The sequence below is a fragment of the Bos javanicus genome, chromosome 8 (assembly GCF_032452875.1).
Source record: "Bos javanicus breed banteng chromosome 8, ARS-OSU_banteng_1.0, whole genome shotgun sequence".
Classification (NCBI taxonomy): domain Eukaryota; kingdom Metazoa; phylum Chordata; class Mammalia; order Artiodactyla; family Bovidae; genus Bos; species Bos javanicus.
Genome location: NC_083875.1, coordinates 48,284,279 through 48,298,073, shown reverse-complemented (window position 1 = coordinate 48,298,073; position 13,795 = coordinate 48,284,279).

Here is a 13,795-nt window from a genome sequence, read left to right as displayed (position 1 = left end):
AACTGGAGCCTATTATACAGAGTGAAGTAAGCCAGAAGGAAAAACATAAATACAGTATACTAACGCATATATATGGAATTTAGAAAGATGGTAACAATAACCCTGTGTACGAGACAGCAAAAGAGACACTGATGTATAGAACAGTCTTATGGACTCTGTGGGAGAGGGAGAGGGTGGGAAGATTTGGGAGAATGACATTGAAACATGTAAAATATCATGTAAGAAATGAGTTGCCAGTCCAGGTTCGATACACGATACTGGATGCTTGGGGCTAGTGCACTGGGATGACCCAGAGGGATGGTATGGGGAGGGAGGAGGGAGGAGGGTTCAGGATGGGGAACACATGTATACCTGTGGCGGATTCATTTTGATATTTGGCAAAACTAATACAATTATGTAAAGTTTAAAAATAAAATTTAAAAAAATTTCATTTTCAGGTAGTTTATTATTAGTTGTATAGAAATCTGACAAGTTTTTGTAAATTGATTTTCTGTTGTGAAACTACTGAAATTGTTCATTATCTCAAAAATTTTTTGGTGGAATCTTTTTAGTTTTCTGTATCTAAAATCATGTCACCTGCAAGTAGTGATAGTTTTACTTCTTCTTTTACAATTTGGATGATTTGTTTTTTTTCTTATCTAATTGCTTTGACAGGACTTCCAGTGCTATGGTGAATGAAAGTGGATATCCTTGTCTTGTTCCTCATCTTAGAAAAAAAGCTTTCACCTTTTCATTATTGACTATGATGATAGCTGTGGCTGTGTCTTTTAGAGTCTTTAATTGTGTTAAGGCATGTTTTTTCTGTACCCACTTTTTGAGAATTTTTATCATAAATGGCTGTTGAATTTTGTTAAATGCTTTTCCTGCACCTATTGAGGTGATTACATGGTTTTTGTCTTTCATTTTGATAATGTGATGTATCAAACTGATTGATTGCAGACACTGAAACATCTTTGCATTTCTGGAATAAATCCCACTTGATCATATTCTATTGTTGTTCAATCCTTCAGTCACGTCCAACTCTCTGCAATCCCATGAACTGCAGCATGCCAGGCTTCCTTGTCCTTTACCATCTCCAGGAGCTTACTCAAACTCATGTCCATTGAAGTTGGGGGGCCATCCAACCATCTTGTCCTCTGTCATCCCCTTCTCCTCCTGCCTTCAATCTTTCCCAGCATCAGGGTCTTTTCTAATGAGATGGCTCTTCACATCAGGTGGCCAAAGTATTGGAGTTTCAGCTTCAGCATCAGTCCTTCCAGTAAATATTCAGGATTGATTTCCTTTAGGATTGACTAGTTTGATCTCCTTGCAGTCCAAGGGACTCTCAAGAGTCTACTCCAACACCACAGTTCAAAAGCATCAATTTTTTGGTGCTCAACCTTCTTTATGGTCCGCCTCTCACATCCATACATGACTACTGGAAAAACCATAGCATTGGCTATACAGACCTTTGTCGGCAAAGTAATGTCTCTGCTTTTTAATATGCTGTCTAGTTTTGTCATAGCTTTTCTTCCAAGGAGCAAGTATCCTTTAATTTCATGGCTGAAGTCACCATCTGCAGTAATTTTGGAGCCCCCCAAAATAAAAGTCTCTTACTGTTTCCATTGTTTCCCCATCTATTTGCCATGAAGTGATGGGACTGGATGCCATGATCTTAGTTTTTTGAATGTGGAGTTTCAAACCAGCTTTCACTCTCCTCTTTCTCCCTCATCAAGAGGCTCTTTAGTTCCTCTTCACTTTCTGCCATAAGGGTGGTGTCATACTGTATAATCAGTCTTTTAAATGTGTTGTTGAATTTGGTTTGCTGAATTTGGTCACAATTTTTTCATCTATGTTCATTAGGGATATTGGCCTGTAATTTTCTTTTTGGTGTTGTCCTTTTCTGGTTTCAGTGTCAGGGTAATTTGAATAAGAAGGGTGTTTTTTACTTCAGTGATTTAATGAAAATCTTCCCAATGGCTACAACAGTATCCTTTCTCTCTTTAACTTTCTTTTTTCTTTTCTTTCCTTCTGTTCCCTTTCATTTTCTTCCTTTCTCTTTTCAGTTCTTTCCTTCTTGCTATTCACTATATTTTTACTTGTCCCTAATATGTGCAAACCTAATTCAAGATTATAGAACCAGAGATGACTTAAACACAGATTCGGTTCTCAGTAAGGTACAGGTTAATAGTTTCACCGTGTTTAAATCTACTTGAGCTCAAACTATAATAATTTCATCTCAGATTCTTAATATACATTTTCATTCTGCTAGACTCCTTTGAAGAATGACATGGTTGCCTTCCACACTTTGTCATGTTTTGCTTGACCTGGAAATTTCCTCATCTCGTACTAGGTGCCTCCCTAGAAGCCTCTGTCCTTTAATTTCATTTGCTGCTCTATTTTGATAGGTTTAAATAAATGTAGTTTACAGTGGATGGAGCTATGTGTTCAACATTCAAGGGAACTGAACATTCAAGATGAAGACTGTCTACCCTTGCAGCTGATGAACTATAGCATGTACCCCAAAGTCAGGCAGTCTCATCAGTGGAGACTTGACAATGGCGGTCTTGGCAGTGACAGCCAGGAATCCATCAGTGGAGCAGTTACTACATCCAAACAGCTATGGCTAAGTTATACTGGTTCATTCAGTGATTTAATGTACATTATTAAATTTAATGATTTGCATTATGCGCATGCTTGTTGATTACTTTGTTGATCTGGAAGTCCTGGGGAGCGGTAGTGTGGTCATAGCTCGGGTGACTCTGTCTTTGAGGCATGCTGAGACCTTGACAGCACTGATGATGGAAGAGGGAAGGAATTGATGAGTGAGCAGGACTGGGGACAATGCCTTGACTCCTGACTGTAGCATTGACCAACAGCATTCTCTTTTGAGAATGCTGTTGGTCAATGCTTGGGAAATATAACTTTTAATTCTTACCAAAGACTGACATCTGAGGAGTTAGGACCAGCTCCACCATCTGCTGCCTGTGAAAACCTGCTAAGCCAAAATTCCCAGAGTAATATGGGAACATTAATAATACTTAAATTCTAGGATGGTTGTGAGGATTAAGTGAAAAGCGTCAAGTGTTTAGCACAATGCTCTCAATAAATATTAACTTCATTAATTACCTACATCCTCAAACACAAGCTACTCACAGGCTTCTTTACATATTTTTCATGGAAAGAAGAACATCCTCTATTTAGATGTTCTTAAAGTATATCTTCAAACTAAAATCACTGGCATCTTCCTCAAAATGCAGCTCCTCAAGCTCTTCTCAGACCCACTAAGTCCAAAACACTCAGGGTGGGGCCCAGTAATCTGTGTGTTTCACGAGCATTCCAGGTGATTTTGATGTACCTCCAAGTTTAGAACTAGAGCTCTAGTGGGGCATAATGGAGTCATTTAAAACAAGGGTGTGATGATCATAGCTGATGAGTGAAGCACTGTGGTTCCAGGGATTGGCAACTGCTTCTCGCCATCAGCCAAAGATATTGGGGATGGAGTCTAATCTTTTAGGAAAAGAGACTGGGGCAAGAGGTAGACAGCATGGCAGACTTAACTCTATCTTTGCTTTCCTCATCCCCATCCATATCGACTGACTTTGGGGACAGAGTTCTTATCCTTTGAGGGAATAGGAATGCTAATTATGCCAGAATCCAATCATAAATTAGGGCAAAATTAAAAGAGTGTAAAGGAAATTTACTATTCTGTGAATATATAGGTAACCAGGTTTCACTTCCTGGAAGAGCCAAACTTATTCTTGATCAGATATGAATTAAGTTGGAACTAATGCTGAATATAAAAAAGTCTTCATCCTTCTAGCTGAATAGAGCTTGGTAGGGCAGGGGCTGAGATGCTGGTTGGATTAATACAAACTCTTTGGTAAAGCATAAGTAACTTTATTTAATATCTTAGACTCTCTGCTCTGTAGGCCTATTCTGTGCTCTTGGCTGATGTATTCACAGGCATTTTGGAAAAATACATTTTACTTTGTTTTAGCATTTTCTTTGAAAAGCCAACAACAGGCTGTGGCCACACTACTTGTGTCTGGTGCTAACTGCATGAAGCCCCTGGGATTGCCCACTTAACTATAGACTGTGTCTCAATGTCCTGGGCTGGAAATTCAAAATGTATGTTTGTGATCATCCTTGGCTGAAGATGATGCTTTCCACAGTGCTCCTTGTGGAAGGCTCATGGTAGGAAATCATAGAATGATATAATTGTGAGGACCTCTGAGAAATCATTTGGCTTTGTCTCCCATGGAGAAACCAGGACAGAGGAAACAAGGAAAAGAAAAATGAAAAACAGATCATTGATTCTCTTCCCTCTTGCTGACACTATATAATGTCAGTGCTTTCTCCCTATACCAACAGAAGAAATTAGGATCCAGGAGCCACTTGGATTTTTTCCCCTGCCACCTATCATTTGAGCTTTCACAGTGTGATACTCAACAGCTTGGAAATATTAGCACTAATATGTAAGATATGGATGGAAATTCAGCCTCACAATTATGATTAGAAACAAAATCAAGTTGAGCTGATGAGTGTCACATTGTTATTAAATAGAAATTAAAACCTAAAAACGTGAATGAGTTCAGTAAATATTTGAGGTCCCATTAGGGTGGTCCTCAAATATCAAATGGAAATAGCACCTGAAATCTTATTTAAAGTGTTTTCAGGACCCACCCTCAGAATTTCTAATTCACTGGATTAGGAATGAGGCCCAGAAATCTATATTTTTAACAGTTGTCCCCAGACATTGCTAATGTTAATGCTCTACAGAGCATATATACTGAGTAGCACTGTTTGGGGAAAAGGACAAATACTTTGTGACTAGTTACTAATGTTCTGTCCCTAGACTGTAAGCTTCCCACCAGCTGAAACTCTTCATTTGCGACCATATTGTTCAGTCTTGTGGCTTTAAATACCATTTATATGCCTACAACTCTAAATCTATATTTTCAACACAGATATAGCTCCTAACTTCAGATTCATGTACCCACCTAACACGTCCATACAGATGTCTAAGGGACATCTCAAACTTAACATGTTGAAATTGAACTTTTAATCTTTCCCTAAACCAACTCTGCTTATAGTATTTCCCTCTCAACTAATGCCAAACACATCTTTTCATTCACTCTTACCACCCTGATTCAACATACTCTGTCTGATCTCTCCTGCATGTGTGTTTATGTTTGCTCAGTCGCTCAGTTGTGTTTGAGTCTTTGACACTATGGACTATAGCCCTCCAGGCTCCTCTGTCCATGGGATTTTTCAGGCAAGGATACTGGAATGGGTTGCCATTTCCTTCTCCAGGGGATTTCTCTGACCCAGGGATAGAAAACTAGACTCTCTTGAGTCTCCTGCATTGGCAGGCAGGTTCTTTTACTACTGAGCCACCAGGGGAGCCCTCCTCTAATCCCTGTTCTTCATTTAGTTGCTAAGTCATGTCAGACTCTTCACGACATCATGAGCTGTAGCCCACCAGCCAGTTGTCTCATATCCATGCTTTCACGCTTGCCCCCTATAGTCTATTTTCAACATAGAAGTCAAAGGGATCCTACTAAAATACAAAGCAGGACATGTGACTCTTTGGTTCAACACTTGCTATTTTGAATAAAAGCCAAAGTTCTTACAATGGACTGCAAAACTCTGTTTAAGAAGTGACTTCTTGTTGCCTCTGTGACTTTATGTCTTGTTCTTCTTGCTGTGCCACATGCACACAATCTCCTGATTCTTCCTGCAATGTCCTCTTCATGTTTGCACTTAGGCCTTATGTTGGCTTTTTGTTCACTTTGCCTGGAAACTAATGTCTCCATGTATCCACATAGCTCACCTTCTCTCACCTTCTTCATGCCTGCGTCTTCACTCAAATTTGTCTTTTTTACCTTCTCAGTAAGGTCTATCTTGACTTCCCTATTTAGTGTTATAATGACTTCCACCCATACCTAGCATTTCTAAACTTCTTCTCCCCTCCTCTGTGCTGTTTTTTTTTCCTGTGACATTTATCACCATTTAACATATTATGAAATTTACTGATTCATTATGTTTATTGTCTTTTCTCCCATTAGAATGTAAGCTTCACAAGTGTGGAGATCTTTGTTTTATTCAATGATGCCTCTCAGACACCTACAGCAGTGCCTGCCATGTGGTAGGTACTTTGTTAATTTGTTGAACAAATTAATTGTGCATGATAAATTCTCAATGTTTATCAAATGAGAAAGCATTTAGAAATATTACTTCATTTAACTCATAGCAACCCTTTAATCCCCACTTTATAAATGAGAAAACCAAGGTTGACATATATTAAGTAACATGATCAAGGTCAAATATCCAAATATGCCTGACTCTGAAATGCTTTTACTTTCTACTTTTCCACTACTTATACTATGCCTCAGGCAATATGCTAACTATTTAGGGGATATGAATGAAAGAGGCACATCTCCTTCTCTAAGGATCTCCTTCTTTAAGGGTCTTTGTTAAACAAGACAGATGTACAGGAAAAAATAACTATCCTACAGGGAACTTAAAGTCTATTACTATAGCAAATGTATACATAATTAACTATACGGCAAGGCAGAGTGTGGAATATATTATAAAAAGTGCATAGGAGAGAGAATTAGTCTTCCATGGATTAACAAGAAATTGAACTTGTAGGAGGAGGAAATAATCATTGAAAGTGTGAATAGCTGCTGAATGATGGATGGGATTTAGCAGCTAGAGATGCAAAGGCAAGTATTTCAGCATGTGAAAAGGAAATAAGTAGGGAGGTGAAGATTAGGTATGGGGAACATAGTATTTTCTAGAAACAGTCAATGTATGAGGAGACATAAAGACAATAGCCTAGGTATATCTATTGGATCTTTCTTCTGAATGTACTAAAATGTTTTTGTTGATGGAAAAGCTGTATTCTGGGAGAGCTAGGCTGGCAGCATGCGTTCATTTGTGTACCATTATTTATTAAGTGCCTGCTATGTGTTTGATGAATAGTTTAAAATGGAGAGATGGAAGATGCCTCTGTTCTTCTGTAACCTGGTAGAGATGGCAGCTAACTTAAATAAGAAAATACAACTTGATGAAATATTTACAATGGAAGGAGACACAGAACCTGTGACAGAAGAATAACACAGTCTGAAGTGAGGGAAAATATTAGAGACTTATCAGAGGAAGTTACATTTCAGCTGAGACTTGAGGGATGTGTAGGCATTACCAGGGCAAATATGAGGACAAAGAGTGTTGTAGGTATGGGAATGACATGTACAGACAACCAGAAGTGACCAATAACATTCACTGAGCCTGCCAGGACTCAGAAAACATTCAGTATAGTTGGAGTTTCAGATAATAAAAGAGAAAGTGGAAAGAAGTAATGTGGAGGAGTAAGCATAAGCACATTATAGACATGTTAAATTTTTTACTTTACCAAAAGGCAAAAGGGATATAATCATGGGTTTCAAGCAGAGAAATTATGATGATCAGATTTATATTTTAAAAGCAGAATGAATTGGAAGGGACTAAAAATGGAAGTAAGGAGATCTGTTCAGGGGCTGTTATAATAATCCAATCTGGTGGTAATCGATTAAAACAGATGGATGATATTATCAGGATTTGGAAATTGATAGAATATATGAGATGAGGAAAAGGGAGAGGTTAGAGATGACTTGCAAGTTTCTAAATTGTGCAAATGGTTCCTGGGTAGAGTCAATTACTGAAATATGACTGGATAGAAAGTATGCATGTAAGTGGGTATATATATGTAGATGTAATCAGTTAGTGAGTTATTGTAATAGACCAGACAAGAGATTAACAATGGTAATGGTAAAATGGAAATCAGGCAAATAATCTCTCATCAAATTTGTAAATATTTAAAAGTTACTAGTAAGAATCCATGTCAATTTAGGAAGTAATGATGACACAATTTTTATAATCCTTTTGTAGTGTTCTAGATCATTTTATTTGATCTAGAAACATTTGATCTAGAAACAGTACAAACAGGTAAACAGTAGCCTGTTTACCTACTGTGTTGTTGAGTCAATACCTCATTTATTTAGTCAGTGCTTACATAGGTAGAGTATCTTAAACCATCTTTTAAGATCAAAATTTATTATTAAACGTGTTAAAAATATCCATCACTATCATCTAATTATTTCAAATATCTGAGGTAAAGAATAAGTACACTGTTTAAACAAAGCATTAATTTATTAACTATAGAACAACAGGAGCTTCTTGCTAGACCTGAGAATTCTTTTTCAAGAAACACAGTAATTTATGAGTTGTCTGATTGTATAGGTTTAAAAGGTAAATAGAGGCAATAACAAGCTACATATGGCTCATCTATATAAAGGATGGCTGGAAGTTCAACTTAGCTTGATTCTTTAGGGAGTGATTTTATTCAAACACTTAGCTGAATTCAGATATAATGTTCATCCAAGTGGCTCAGTACATCTGCCACAAAAGCCTCATTCTGGGCTTGTAAGCATTCTTCTTTTGAAATGGTAAACTTAAGCATTACTTTTGAAAGCACCAGTATAGAACATGAGTCTTCAAAATATTCGTTCAGGGCAATCAGTAAGATGGTAATCTTCCTTGGGCTAAGAATGATGGGTGGGCAGTGCTCAGAAGCTGACTTAACTGTTTACCCTGATGGAGATTGGGATGGAGCCAATAATCCAACATATAGGAAAATTAGTCTCGTGAACCAAATGGACTTGGTAAGATTCTCCTCCTTTCTACTGTTTTGAGTAAAAAAGATGGTCTGTGTAGTTCATATAGTTCTCAGGGACTTTGTCAGGTGCTGGGGATACAAGATATAGGTGCTGGTTTTAAGAAGCTTATGGATTGGCAGTGGGTATCTTCTCTTCATTCCATTCCTAGTAATTAAGCAACTAACACTTTGGTCTGCTTATGACAGGTATTCAATAAATGAATAAATGTAATAATAAATAATTCATAATTTATAGTCCACACGGCCTGACTTGACTTCCCTGACTCCCTGTAGAGACCCCTGCACTTGAGTGGTTCATTTTTTCATGCAATAGCAAATATTTTTAGTAGGAAAATTTTTATGAATACTTACTGCAGAGCCTTTGAGTTTGCCGAAATAGATTTTCCTCAATGATTATTGTTCTGTAACACTGAACTTCTAATACCAAGATTATTCCTTGCTAAATTATATTCTATAAAGTAATAACACATTTCTGCCCTAGCAACCAAAAAATCAAAACTTGGATACACACAGCTGAATGGAAGACAGTTTCCTCACTTAGCCACACATGATGGAGGAGGATGATCAGCAAGTATATGGTGACTTGAAGGGCCTTCAGTTTATTGTCTCTCGTAGTAGTTCTCTCCTCCACAATTCTGTCTTCTTCTTTGGATCTCTGATGCCATTCACTTTTCAAAATCTGCTCTCAGGAAAGCACTCATAACTTTGTAGAAGACAAAAATTTATTCTCCCAGTGGCTCTTACAAAAGCCTAAGTTTCATTGTAAAAACAAAAGTATGTAACCGGACAAAAGTATTATATCTTTTAGGGTCCAGGTGAGGGATCATGAGAGGAAGGATAGGGGATCTTTCTCAGTATCCTTATATAAGAGCGAGTTGCTCTCAATAAACATTCATATAAATTAATTCATTCTTTCCTTCAATAAGTGAATGGCTAATAAGACACAAAGTTTTTGGTACTTTTGAAACAAGATGGAGTTATGAAGTGACAGAAGTTATGATTTAGAAGTAAAAAATATACAGTAAATAAAATGGAAATAAGTCAGAAGATGAGAGAGATAAACGGAGCAGACCTAGGAAAACGTACGTACTACCAAAGAGAGTAGCTGGCTTCAAATATCTTAAAAGGACTAAGGTCAAGGCCACACTTGACTCACATGCCATTGGAAAAGCATATGTGTGTGTGCTCAGTCATGTCCGACTTTTTGTGAGCCTATGGACTGTAGCTTGCCAGGCCCCTTTGTCCATGGGATTACCCTGGCGAGAATACTAGAGTGGATTACCATTTCTTTCTCCATGGAATCTTCCCGACACAGGGACTGAACCCACGTCTCTTGTGCTCCTGTATTGGCAGGTAAATTCTTTACCACTGAGCCACCTAGGAAACCCTTGAAAAAGCATATTGGAAAGTATTTTAAAACTTCAAGTAGAATGGAAGTAAGAAGTTAGGAACCAAGAAGATAAGCTTTATACTCTTTCCTTTTTATTCCTCATAATTCTAGCTCTACTTCTTCTTTTCATGACATTAAAAACAAAAAAAAAATTGGCTTATCTTCAAATAACCTAATCTGTTCCCCATTTCCAGAATTCAAATTGTTTGAGAATAAGATAGGCCCAGCTCATTTGTGCGCAACAGACTTGGTATATTTATGTCAAGTGTCTTTATCCTTGTCTAATCCATCATCCATCAATGGGTTCCCAAAACTGGGGCCATGAGTAAGTAAGACTGTGCCCTTTATATGGGATTTGGGACACCACAGGCATGAGACTAAAAAAATCTAGAGTAGAAATGAGTTACTAGTATATAAAAAGTGGTAATTTCTCTAAGTGTTTACCATATGCTACATTCTGCTTTATACACTTTAAATTTAACCTTTGTAACAATCCTTTCAGCATGTAGCATCATGATACTTACTTTTTATATGAGGAAACTGAGGTACTGAGATATTCAGTAACTTGTCAAAGCTGATTCATCAAGTGGCAGAGTTGAAAACTGAACTTTGGCAGCCTGGTTCCCAAACCTATGTTCACAATTATGTCCTGAGTAGAACATAAAATTCTAACTTTTCACTTACTGTTAGTTATGTGTTTCTAGGCAAGTGATATAGCTCCTTTAAACTCTTAATTTTTCCATTCTTCCAGTGAAGATCCAGAACATTTGCCCCAGGTCTTCCCAGGTGGTGCTAGTGGTAAAGAATCTGCCTGCCAATGCAGGAAACTCAAGAGACGTGTGTTCGATCCTGGGGAGATCCCCTGGAGTAGGACGTATTCTTGCCTGCAAAAATTCCATGAACAGAGGAGCCTGGTGGGCTATAGTCCATGGGACAGCAAAGGATCTGATGTGACTGAGCACACAGTGAAGATAATAACCTGCTCATATACCACGTAAGATTGTTCTCAGGATTAAGTTAGAAAGTATTTGAGAATTCTTTTTAAACTGTAGAACAAGGTATTGCAATTTAAGACACAAACATTATCAGTTTCAGTAAGAATAATAAAAGTACAGAGAAGTTTGGTCAAGTAGTTAGATTTCTGATATAGTTGCTTTAAAAATTCATGTTTTTGCCCTCAAGTTCCCATTATAAAATAGCTGTCATCACCTTTTACTCTTCAACACAGTAATCTTTTGGGGGATTTTTTTTTCTTGAAGCTAATCATATTTCTGCTGTGTGATCCAAGAAATGGTAATATTATGGGAAAGGGGCAAATGTTCTGGATCTAAATCTATTTTTCTCTTTTTTTTCCTCCTCCTACCCATGATTATTTGTGGGATAGATAAATTTGTAACATACTTTAAAAGCTTCAGATAAAAGGTGTTATAGGCAATTTAAAATCAGTATGTTCTGTTACATTTTTTTTTTCTTGAGACTTTCAGCAACAAACTGCATAATGGAAAGTTCTTTTATCTTAACTACTTATCTGTTTAGTTATGTATCTCTTTTATTTTAGCACGCTCAGATTTGCACAGCATACATCTAAATAAATGCTATAAAAAAGAAATCATTAAATTTTTTTCCTTATCTATGAACCTTTTTTAACACAGATCTTCAGATAAAGTAGGAACACCAATGCATTTAAAAGGGAATAATTGGGAATTGAGGCAGTTTTTTTTCCTTCCAGGTTTCTCTGTTGCAGTAGTAAGCACGTTAAATGCCAAAACAGCATTAGCCCCAAGAATGTATTAGCTTTCTATGGGATACTTAAAGCTCCATGGTAACAATTATTTGCAGAATTCACAAGATACACTTTTGAAATTAAAAGATGCTTATCTCATTTCAGGAAGCATAACATACACAGGTTAAGGAGAATAGGAGAAGGTTTAAACCAAATTGTTGTTTCAAGAACAGTCTTTATCCATATTAATCTTTTCCTGTGGTTATAGTTATGTTTTTTCACGTTCCCTTCGTGTATTTCTCATCTTCTTTCACACTGAAAAGGGTAAGCTTGTGCTTGTAGTTTTCTGGGGATTGTATATGGTTATGAGATTGGGGAGATATTACATTTCACCTCATAAAGTTGATTATGTCCTCAGTATGCATAAAAAGGAAATTTCCTTTATTTGTTTGCTCTTGGAGTTAGAGTCTCAGGTAAACTACGTGTTTTCATTTTACCTGGGCTGATGGCCATATCCTCTTCCTATCCTTCATATCATTCCTGTTACATTTTTATCTCTGGGACAACAACCTGTATTCATAAACACGGAGATAAAAGAGTTGGGGTAATCATCTGCAAACATAGTAAACATGATAAAAAGTTCAGCTGTTATCCAGTAAACATGATACAAAGTTCAGCTGTTATCCAGTGGCCCTGGCAGAAATTATGTTACTAAGGTCATAGATGAAAGAGATCCTTTGGAGTTTCAAAGATGTAAAATGAATACTATCATCAGTTTCTCCTGGCCATAGAAGCAATGAAAGCAATAAACTTTGTCAAAATCACTGCCAGTTATACTTCTCTTTCACCTCAGATTGTGGTCCTAAAATTCTTCTCCCACCTAAATATAAAAATGTAATCCATAGCTAAATCAGTTCACGAGATTGCATTTTAATTTGTAAATGTCAAGATTGAGGACTTAATAGATATTTATAGAACATTACATCCAAAAGCAACAGAATATACATTCTTGTTAAGTGTGCAAGAAACATTTTCTAAGAGATAGTGTATGAGGCCACAAAACGAGTCAAAGTAAATTTAAAAGCATTTAAATTATACCACTCTTCTTTCCCAACCATAGTGGTACTGAACTATAATTACATGAAAAAACTGGAAAATGCACAAATACATGGAGATGAAAAAACTTGCTATTAAATAACCAGTGAGTTACAGAAGATATCAAAGGAGAAATCAAAAAACACCTATGACAAGTGAAAATAAAAATGAAATGTATCAAAATTTATGGGATGCAGCAAAACCAGTTCTAAGAGGGGAGTTCAGAGTAATAGAACTCAAGAAACCTAACACCTAACTCAAGAAACAACGAAAATGTCAATTTAATTTTACACCTCAAGGAACTATAAAAAGAAAACATATGAAACTCAAGTTAGTAGAAAGAAAGAAATAACAAAGAACAGAGCAGAAATAAATTGAGATTGAAAAGATCAATTAAATTGAAAAAGAGCTGGTTCTTTGAAAAGATAAAATCAACAAATCTGTAGCCAAACTTATAAAGGAAAAAAGGGAGAGAATTCCAATTAAATCAGAAATGAAAGAGAAGATGTTACAACAGAGATCAAAGAAATACAAAGGATCATAAGACACAGCTGCTGCTGCTGCTGCTAAGTCGCTTCAGTCGTGTCCGACTCTGTGTGACCCCGTAGACGGCAGCCCACCAGGCTCCCCCGTCCCTGGGATTCTCCAGGCAAGAACACTGGAGTGGGTTGCCATTTCCTTCTCCAATGCATGAAAGTGAAACGTGAAAGTGAAGTCGCTCAGTCGTGTCTGACTCTTAGCGACCCCATGGACTGCAGCCTACCAGGCTCCTCCGTCCATGGGATTTTCCAGGCAAGAGTACTAGAGTGGAGTGCCATTGCCTTCTCCGAAGAGACAGCTATCAACAATTAAATACTAACAAATGGACAATCAAAAGAAGTGGATA